The 9,294-nt window shown below is 42.9% G+C and overlaps 1 long non-coding RNA gene across 1 annotated transcript in view; it reads right to left on the bottom strand.

Moving 5' to 3' along the window:
- Positions 1–8,525, bottom strand: part of LOC134449005 (uncharacterized) — a 100,133-nt gene extending 91,608 nt beyond the window's left edge. Inside the window, exons 1-2 of the long non-coding RNA XR_010034893.1 lie at positions 8,300–8,525; positions 8,104–8,198 (exon numbers count right to left, since the gene is read on the bottom strand). This is a non-coding gene — a long non-coding RNA (uncharacterized LOC134449005). The remainder of the gene's footprint in view (positions 1–8,103; positions 8,199–8,299) is intronic.
- Between the last annotated feature and the right edge of the window lie 769 nt (positions 8,526–9,294).

Below are 9,294 nucleotides of genomic sequence, written 5' to 3'. Positions count from 1 at the left end.
TTTATATTTGTGAAGCCGGGGAATTTTAGACCTAATGGCCGGTGCCCAAGATTCCCAAGGAAGCAGCAAAAGCAAAAGCACAGACATTCGTGCTGTGTGAAGTCATTAGGCAGGCCTTTTCAATTGGAGTCTAGCATCTAGCTAAAAGCAGCAACACATTTGTAAGTGCTATGATGTAAAGGCAATATAGCACAGAGGGGGTGCAGCTGTAACAGGATCCGTACCATAAGATAAGATGACGACCTTATTTGGATTACAGCAAACCAAGGCACTTTGGCCAGCAACAAGATACTGACATGACGCTCAAAGTTTACTTAAAGATGCTTTATGGTTACAGTATACAATACATCTAAAGCATAGATCCTCTGCATGGATAGAATTCTATTATATTGGGCACACAAAGAAACCATGTACAACAAACAGGGGCGGTAGACTATATGATGTCCTGGGAAGTCTTAATTACAACAACAACAACAACAACAACAACAACAAAAACAACAATAATAATAATAATAACAATAACAATAACAATAACAATAATAACAACAACAATAATAATAACAATAATAATAATAATAATAATAATAATAATAATAATAATAATAATAATAATAATGTTATTATATTTCAGGATTTAATTAAGTAAAATTACAAACAATGAAAGCTGTACATTTTGATCACTTTGCTAAAAACAACCTGACCAACCAGCATACAATGTGTAAACGAGTCAGAACACATATCCACCCCACCTTAACCAAGTTGGCACAATGCATCACTAGTCGTAGCTTTTGACTTGAACATCAGAAATGAAGTGTAACATTATTGAATGCCTTCTGTTCATACCAGTAGAAATCATTTACACAGCCACTATACAAGAAAAAAATATGTCAAGAATTCCAGTTACATTTGTCGTGCATTATCCCTGGACAACCTCGACCTTGGCTAACAATTCACAATTCACACAGGTAGTCTTACTAAAAGGTATGCATTGCCACATTCAAGTCAAGTCAAGTCAAGTCAAGTCAAGTCAAGTCAAGTCGGTTTTATTGTCAATTTCTTTAAATGCACTGGTCATACAAATAATTTGAAATTACTTTTCTTACTTTCCCATCCAGACATAGACACACTTTAGGTATGGACACTCATAATAAGAGCTATAAGAACTCTGTGGATATTGAGGCTATGCATTGTCCAGCTATGCAGCGCTGAGCTGAGCTGAGCCTAGCTGAGCTGAGCTGAGCGTCTCTGGCAGTGCTTAATGATAACGCAGGAGACAAAAGCTACTCTTCACAGCAGCCTCCTTTCATTCCCACCTATCGTATCTTCTCATCCTGTCAACTCTCTCTCTCTCTCTCTCTCTCTCTCTCTCTCTCTCTCTCTCTCTCTCTCTCTCTCTCTCTCTCTCTCTCTCTCTCTCTCTCTCTTTGTCTCTCTCTTTCTATCTCTATCTCATTGTACAAAGAGCTGTATGGTCTGATAAATTATTTTGGTCAACTTCACTCTCTTCTTTCTTTCTCTGTCTGTTGGTCACTGTGAGGGAGAGAGAGAGAGAGAGAGAGAGGGACAGAGAGAGAGAGAGCAAGCAAGGTGTGCACATCACATTGGATGAACAATCTGTAGGATTAGACTGTCAGTCTGGCCCTTGTGCACAAAACACTGACAATACAGTAACTGCCAGATGATTACACACACGCGCACGCACACACACACTCACACTCACACTCAAACACAAACACAAACACAAACACACACACACACACACACACACACACACACACACACACACACACACACACACACACACACACACACACACACACACACACACATGTCCGCGTTTCCTTTAAGACATTCAAAGAAAAGAATAGTCTACACAACAACACAAGTTCTTGATACCAGGATTGGAACCAGGGCACCACATGTAATAGCAGTACAGTGTCAGTATGAGTGCATCATGTCCGGTTAATGACATGCATGCCTACCACATGACTCGCTTGTCTCTTTACCAAAAGGCCAACCCCCTTTTTCAGATATCTTTAACCCTTTTAAGGTGTTCGTGTTTTTGCATTACATTGCATTTCAGCTTACACTATTTATTCAAAGGGACTTACGGATATTACAGGGTATTGGTTACAGTCCCATGAGCAGTCTGGGGTTAGGTGCCTTGCGGGCACTGCAGCCATGAAGGAAGGGATTGACTAGGGTGGGGATTGAACCTGCAACCCTGACCATTACACCACAGCTGCCCACTATTTTTGTTACATAGATGGTGTGCGGGTCTACTGGACCCGGGCTTATAGAAAAAGCATTAAAAAAAAATCAAAAAAAAATCACACCTCCTCCTGTGCACCCTCATATTCCCATCATCCTGTTTGTGATTTTATGTGTAGATGGGTGGTTGACGTTTAAGGGCGTAACGCAAAAAAAAAAAAAAAGTTTTTCAAATTCCTGAAAAAAATGATGGATAAAAATTGGAAAAAAATAGAAAAAAATAAAGCACTTAGTGGTCTGTGGAATTCCACCTTATTTTCGCCATTTTTGGGAAAATGTGTCCTGCATCAACACATTGCATAGGCATGTCACACCGCAGGAAAATGGAGTCACACCACAGGGAATTCACTGCATTATGGCCATTTTAATCCTTTTGTATACATGACTGACATCTGAGCTCATGCTAAATTGATAATGATATTGTGTTTAATCTTAATATGTGTTTTCATTCATAAAAAACTTTTTTTCCTCCTATAAGAGCAGTCACACCACAGGACACCATAAAATGAACCTAAGCATTGCGTGACAGAAAGATTGCAATATGAAGACATATTAAGAGGTTAAGAGTCACCTTAAACTTCCACAGCACTCTCCAATAACTGAGGTACTGACTGGTTAGGAGCCAGTCTTTAAGACCCTTGTAGTTGGCCTTGCAGCTGCCCATTCACAAACATTGACATACATGTCACCCCACAGGACACAATTTGTGTTACGAAATTGAACTTGTATTTAATATTACTGTCTTGAGTTTTTTTCACATTCACATATCTTAATATAAAGTTAATATTTATGCAATCATGCCAAATGCTTCATACATTATTCAAAATGTTGTTGGCTAATTTATATATATATTATATTCCAGGTTTCATTAATGTTACAGTCACACCGCAGGATATTTGACATATAAACCTTTACATAAATCTTAACAAAAACGTTTCTTCTCATCTAAGACTAATATGAAACATAATGTACCACATCTTCTTTCATTGACATTTGTCTTTTAAAGGAAAAATAACAGTTTTGTAGGTTTTTAACCAATGTTACGAAAAAACAAGGTGTCACGTCTCCCACCCCTTTATGTTTTGAGGGTGAGAGATACAGAGAGAATAAGATAAGGAGACAGTGCAGAAAAGAGAGTAAACTCTGTCCGAACTCTCGGATTGAGACACTAGGGCTGTTCATGTTCAAGATTGCAACATTGGTGTGTAACTGGAGGACCCAAAAATATCTGCACTCCTTCTTCCACATATGTCACCATTTGTCTTGTCTATTCACCATCTAATCAGTATTGTATCAAAGAGTTTAGAAAATATTGTTCTGCAAGCTCCCCAAATCCAATGGGTCCACCAGACCCGGGAGCAGTCCCTGTGCAATAGAAATCTGCAGGAGGGTGGGGGACACTGTTTTTTTCTCTGCTTCATGTCCCTCACTGTCAAGTGAAGTGGTGGTGCGCACATCCAAGGTATGCAGGACAAAAAAAAGTCAAAACTATGAACATAAAATTAATGTCTGCACACTGCTCTACACACTGCTCTCTTGTAAATAAAAGAAAAGCAACACGGGGGCATTCATATTTATGTTCATGATCCTTACAGAAAACGAGGCAAGGCCATAGAATCTCTACATGTGAAAGGAGTTTTCATCTCAAAGGAAAAAATGAAAACGCACAGGTCCCACAGACCTGAACACCTTGCAAGGGTTAAAATGCCTCACTGCAATTTCACTGCAACGCCTTTGCCCACAACAATAGCAACAAACAACAACAACAGACTTTGATTGTGCAGGATGAACTCTTGGCACTTCAAAATAATAGGTGTCTCGGGAGGAGCAGATGAGGGGCCAAACTTCTAATGGGTGCGAGAGCGGAGGGCTATCTGCTGTGCACACGATCGGACTGCAGTGAGGTGTGTGTGTGTGTGTGTGTGTGTGTGTGTGAGAGAGAGAGAGAAAGAGAGAGAGACAGTTATAGTGTGTGTGTGTGCATGCCTACGTGCATGCGTGCGTGCGCGTGTGTGCGTGCGTGCGTGTGTGTGTGTGTCTGGGGTATGAGTGGGGCGTATGTCTTGTGTGTTTTCCCGTGGTGTGAGAGATTAGAACAGGGAGTTCAGTGGAGAGGTGAGATTGCAGATGCTCACGCTGTAGCTGTGGACCCCGCAACACACACACACACACACACACACACACACACACACACACACACACACACACACACACACACACACACACACACACACACACACACACACACACACACACAGACACTCACACGCACATGCACCCAAACACGCGCACACACACGCACACACAAAGGCACGCACGCACGCACACACACACACAAATACACACACACGCGCACGTGCACACGCGCACACACACACACACACACACACACACACACACACACACACACACACACGCACACACACATGCACACACACAAACACACAGACACACACACGCACACACAAGCTACAGTTCTGGACCTTCAAGACTGCAGCCCAGCGGCTTCACATGGACACACTTCAGGCTCTTTCAATCAAACCAATAGCTTGTCCCCGGGCACACAGAGAGAGAGAGACTATGAATGACAATGGAGAGAGAGAGAGAGAGAGAGAGTACCAAAGACAGTGGAGAGAGAGAGAAAGAGAGAGAGAAAGAGAGCGAGAGAGAGAGAGAGAGAAAGAGAGAGAGAACGAGAGAGAGAGAAAGAGAGAGAGAGAGAGAGAAAGAGAGAGAAAGAGAAAGAGAGCGAGAGAGAGAAAGAGAGAGAGAGAGAGATAGTTGAGGGTTGAGTCCATGGTTGCTACTGAACATTATTTGAGCAGCCAACTATTCTTTTTTCCCTCACTCGTTTTTTTTTTCTCCCCCTCCATCTCTCTTTGTATACTCCTGAAATGGCCAACTGAAAGCTATTTCAGCTGGTCTCGTTCAGGTGTTTGGGTTCTTTTTTTTTCTTTTTGTTTTTCATATGAGCAATCTTATAACCAGGAACTTATAACTGCCAATTGTGGCATGACACAAAGGCGTGACAAGTAAAAAATCTTGAACCTTGAATCTAGTAAACTGGCCTCTCAGTAGATCAGCTTTGCATCTTCACAACAACTACCCATATTCCAGAGTGCAACTCAAAACACTGTGACATACTGTAAAACATGATGTTAAATCATTCAATTTGATGCCATGAAGTCAGAAATCAGTTCATCCATATCATATCATGTTCGATGTGCAGTAATTCATCACATTGACCTGCACAATAAATAGCTGTCATCGTGGCAGAAATGATGGGATGATTATTGGGAAGGTGTCATAATGATGCTAATAATCCTGTCGGGTCAAAGACGTCCAACATGAAATTGTCATTCAGTGCAACAGATACTTTTGCTTACTGTAACAACACGTATGCTTACTGTACTTCAAAAATCATGTTTTTTTTTTTCAATTGGCTGTCATGCATTCACTTGAAAAATAATTAAAAATCATGTTTTTTTTTACAATTACAGTAAACAGTAAGTATCTTTTGCACTGAATGACAATTTCATGTTGGACGTCTTTGACCCTGTCATAATAACGCTACTGCCTAGACACCATGAGATCTGCCTGTCCATTAACATGCTCTGTATTTTCCAAGAAATATGCGTGAATTCATAAGTACAGTATGCAATGGTGATGTTACTGTAAGGGCAATCGAATGGAATTAAATAGTGTACAAGGATGACAAAACACTCCTCCGCTCCGCTCGGCTCCGCTCCCGAGGTATCACAGGCAGTTGCCACTTAGTTGAGATCCAGCTACATGATTCATCACTTATGCATGTTAGGCTCAGTTACAATCTTGACAACTTCTCTCTCTCTCTCGCGCTCTCTCTCTCTCTATCTCTCTCTCTCTCTCTCTCTCTCTCTCTCTCTCTCTCTCTCTCTCTCTCTCTCTCTCTCTCTCTCTCTCTCTCTCTCTCTCACTCACTCTCTGTCTCTCTCTCTTTCTCTCTCTCTCTCGTTTGTGTAGTGTGTGTGTATATGTGTGTGTGTGTGTTCGTGTGCGTGTGTGCATGCACGCGTGTGTGTTTGCGTGCGTGCGTGCGTGCGTGCGTGCGTGTGTGTGCATGTGTGACTGAGAGAAAGAGAGAGCGAGTGACATAAAGGGTGCGGATGTGAGGATGTGAGGATGTGAGGATGTGAGGGGAAGAGAGAGACAGCAAGGCCATGTCAACATCTATTCTGCTCCTATGGCTGTGTGTCTGTCTCACTGTTCAAGTAGGTGGTGAAGACAACCAGCCATTATTAGAGAGAGAGAGAGAGAGAGTGTGTGTGTGTGTTAGTGTGTGAAACAGAGAGAATGTGTGTGTTTTGACACAGAACGAGCGTGAGAGAGGGAGAAAGAGAGAGAGAGGGAGAGAGATGGAGAGAGATAGAGAGTGCAGGTGTGTGCGGGTGTGTGCCTGCATGCGTGTGTACTCTCTGTCACACACAAGCACACACAAACACACACACACACACACACACACACACACACACACACACACACACACACACACACACACACACACACACACACACACACACTACATAACTACGGTGCACAGATGATTTTCCCCTTCCCATTAAATGCAGCGGGGGGCTTCACTCTATGCTACAGCTCTGCATATATGGACGCCTCTAGGTAGCCAGTGATCTAGTGCTGTGACACTGCCACAGAGGTGGACTGGCCATCTGGCATAGCGGGCATTTCCTGGTGGGCTCCGCACCCTTGTGGGCCCCTATTTTCAGAGATGTAAAAAAAAAAATATAGGCCTATATACAGGTATATATATTTTTACATTTATGAAAAGAGGGGCCCACGAGGGTGCGGGGCCCACCACTATGCGAGTCAGTTCTGTGCCGCTAATGATGAGGGGCCCTTTTAAGCCAAAGTGCCAGGGCCCTATACTGTATTTTCTCCCCCCAGTCCAGTCCAGCCCTGACACGGCCACAGGGGGTGTCTGGCTCCCCAGCAATGAAACAGGATACACCACATCACTTCTCTCCTCCACTGACACTACAACCCCCCCAAACACACACACACACACACACACACACACACACACACACACACACACACACACACACACACACACACACACACACACACACACACACACACACACACACACACACACACACACACACACGTCTGGTCATTTAGTCATGAATATTGCTTTCAGATTCATGATAAAGCAACAACCTTTTTTTTTTAATCTCTTTACATTATTTACATTTTGGATGAAACCATAATTTGGCTGTGTACTTGTGCTAGTTCTGCTATTTCTTTCGCTGAAAAATACAAAGGTAAATATTGTGACTGTTAGCTCTATTATTTACGTACGAATGCAGTTTGGTAAATCTGTAATCTTAAAACATATTCCAACAGCATAATTAACTAACAGCCATGCCAGGAGAGAGAGAGAGAGAGAGAGAGAGAGAGAGAGAGAGAGAGAGAGAGAGAGAGAGAGAGAGAGAGAGAGAGAGAGAGAGAGAGACAGAGAGAGAGAGAGAGATCAGGCATTCAATAGAGAGGGGGAGTTCCCAAAAAGTAACTGCCCTCCCTCAGTCTTCTGCTTCATATTCAACAAAAGAGTCTTAGCCTTCAGCTGAACTAACGTAGCATGCAGATCACACGGAAGAACAGTACAGACAGAACATTTGCAAACACCAGGTGAACACAGTCTCACACTTTCAGCTAATGCCTTTACAAGGTTATTCTTCTGCTCTAGTCACGGCAAGCCATTAGGTAAAATAAGCGTGTCATAGCGCCTCAGTGTATCCACCCATTTGCATTTGACCACGAGCATCACTTTACCTGGGGATGCCGTCATCACTTGTTAGCCTGCGGCACGGCCTTCTGCGCTGCCTCTTCCGGTCATGATGCAGTGCAGAGGGGTTGAGAGATGAAATCTGATGCAATGACATACACGTGGTTAAGGAAATACAGACCTAGTTTTCTTTTTCATCACACAAACGGGCACTCGGTTTTAACAGCGTCGCCACAATCTTACCTCGCTAAGTCGGTGTGTCGTGGTGGTGCGCAAAACGGGGACTTTGCAGATGGAGTGACCGAGTCCATGATGCTGTGTGCTGCTCTCCCCTCCCGGTAACAAACTAACACGCCTCCCCTTCTCATCCCGGTCTCCCTCCATACCTGCACAGAGTGTTTTCGGGGGAAGCAGAGACTACTGCCTCTGCTGCTTTTCGGACCAACTCCTCATTCCAAGAGGTGCAGAGCTGAAGTAGTTTGTATGTCAGCTATTGCAATTAAAAGGATACTGAGAACTGACCTTTGATCAACCTTATATTCACGCCACGCTAAGGACAACAATGGGTTTCATATGAAATGTAATATAAAGGCAAAAAATGCAAAATAATTGTAATACTTGCAAAATAATGTAAATAAACCAGGAAGGTGGTTATTGGTGTGAGCAAAGTTAATGAACTGAGTGACGCATGGAAGGGAGGGGCCACGTGGTAAATTTGTAAAGATCACTGGTAATTTAATTGTCTTCTGTTGGACAGCGCTGGGCTCCATGCAGCCAGAAAAAGGTCTTGCCTGGTACAGTGGCAAACCTTCGGTTACGCGCAATCAACAAACACGTGGAGGAACCCAGGCTTTAATTCATTAACAATCTGTTAATTCGCCTTCTGGGCAACGTTACATATAATGTCCACCTTATTTTTTTAAAGAAAGGAAGATAATGTGTATATTGGATTAAATGGGGTCTTCTTCCTTGCCCCCCTCTCTATTCCACCCCCTCCATCATCAGAGAAATACAGATGAGAGAGGAGATTGTAAAAGCTCTCCCCGGGAGAGGGAGCGGATCTTCATCCCCTTGCCTTTGTGATGATATTGATGATGATGACGGCCAAGTGGACAGTTTGATTTTTGTGTGCCGAGCTAGTTATAAAGAATCAATATTATATCAAGGGGTAACTTTCGTGATAAAGGACTTTAGCCTCTCTGGCTATTCATCATAAGTCTGTAGAAAGCAGATAGGTC

The sequence above is a fragment of the Engraulis encrasicolus genome, chromosome 5 (assembly GCF_034702125.1).
Source record: "Engraulis encrasicolus isolate BLACKSEA-1 chromosome 5, IST_EnEncr_1.0, whole genome shotgun sequence".
NCBI lineage: Eukaryota > Metazoa > Chordata > Actinopteri > Clupeiformes > Engraulidae > Engraulis > Engraulis encrasicolus.
Note: the sequence above shows the minus strand (reverse complement) of the source record. Positions and strands in the feature narration are given on the sequence as shown.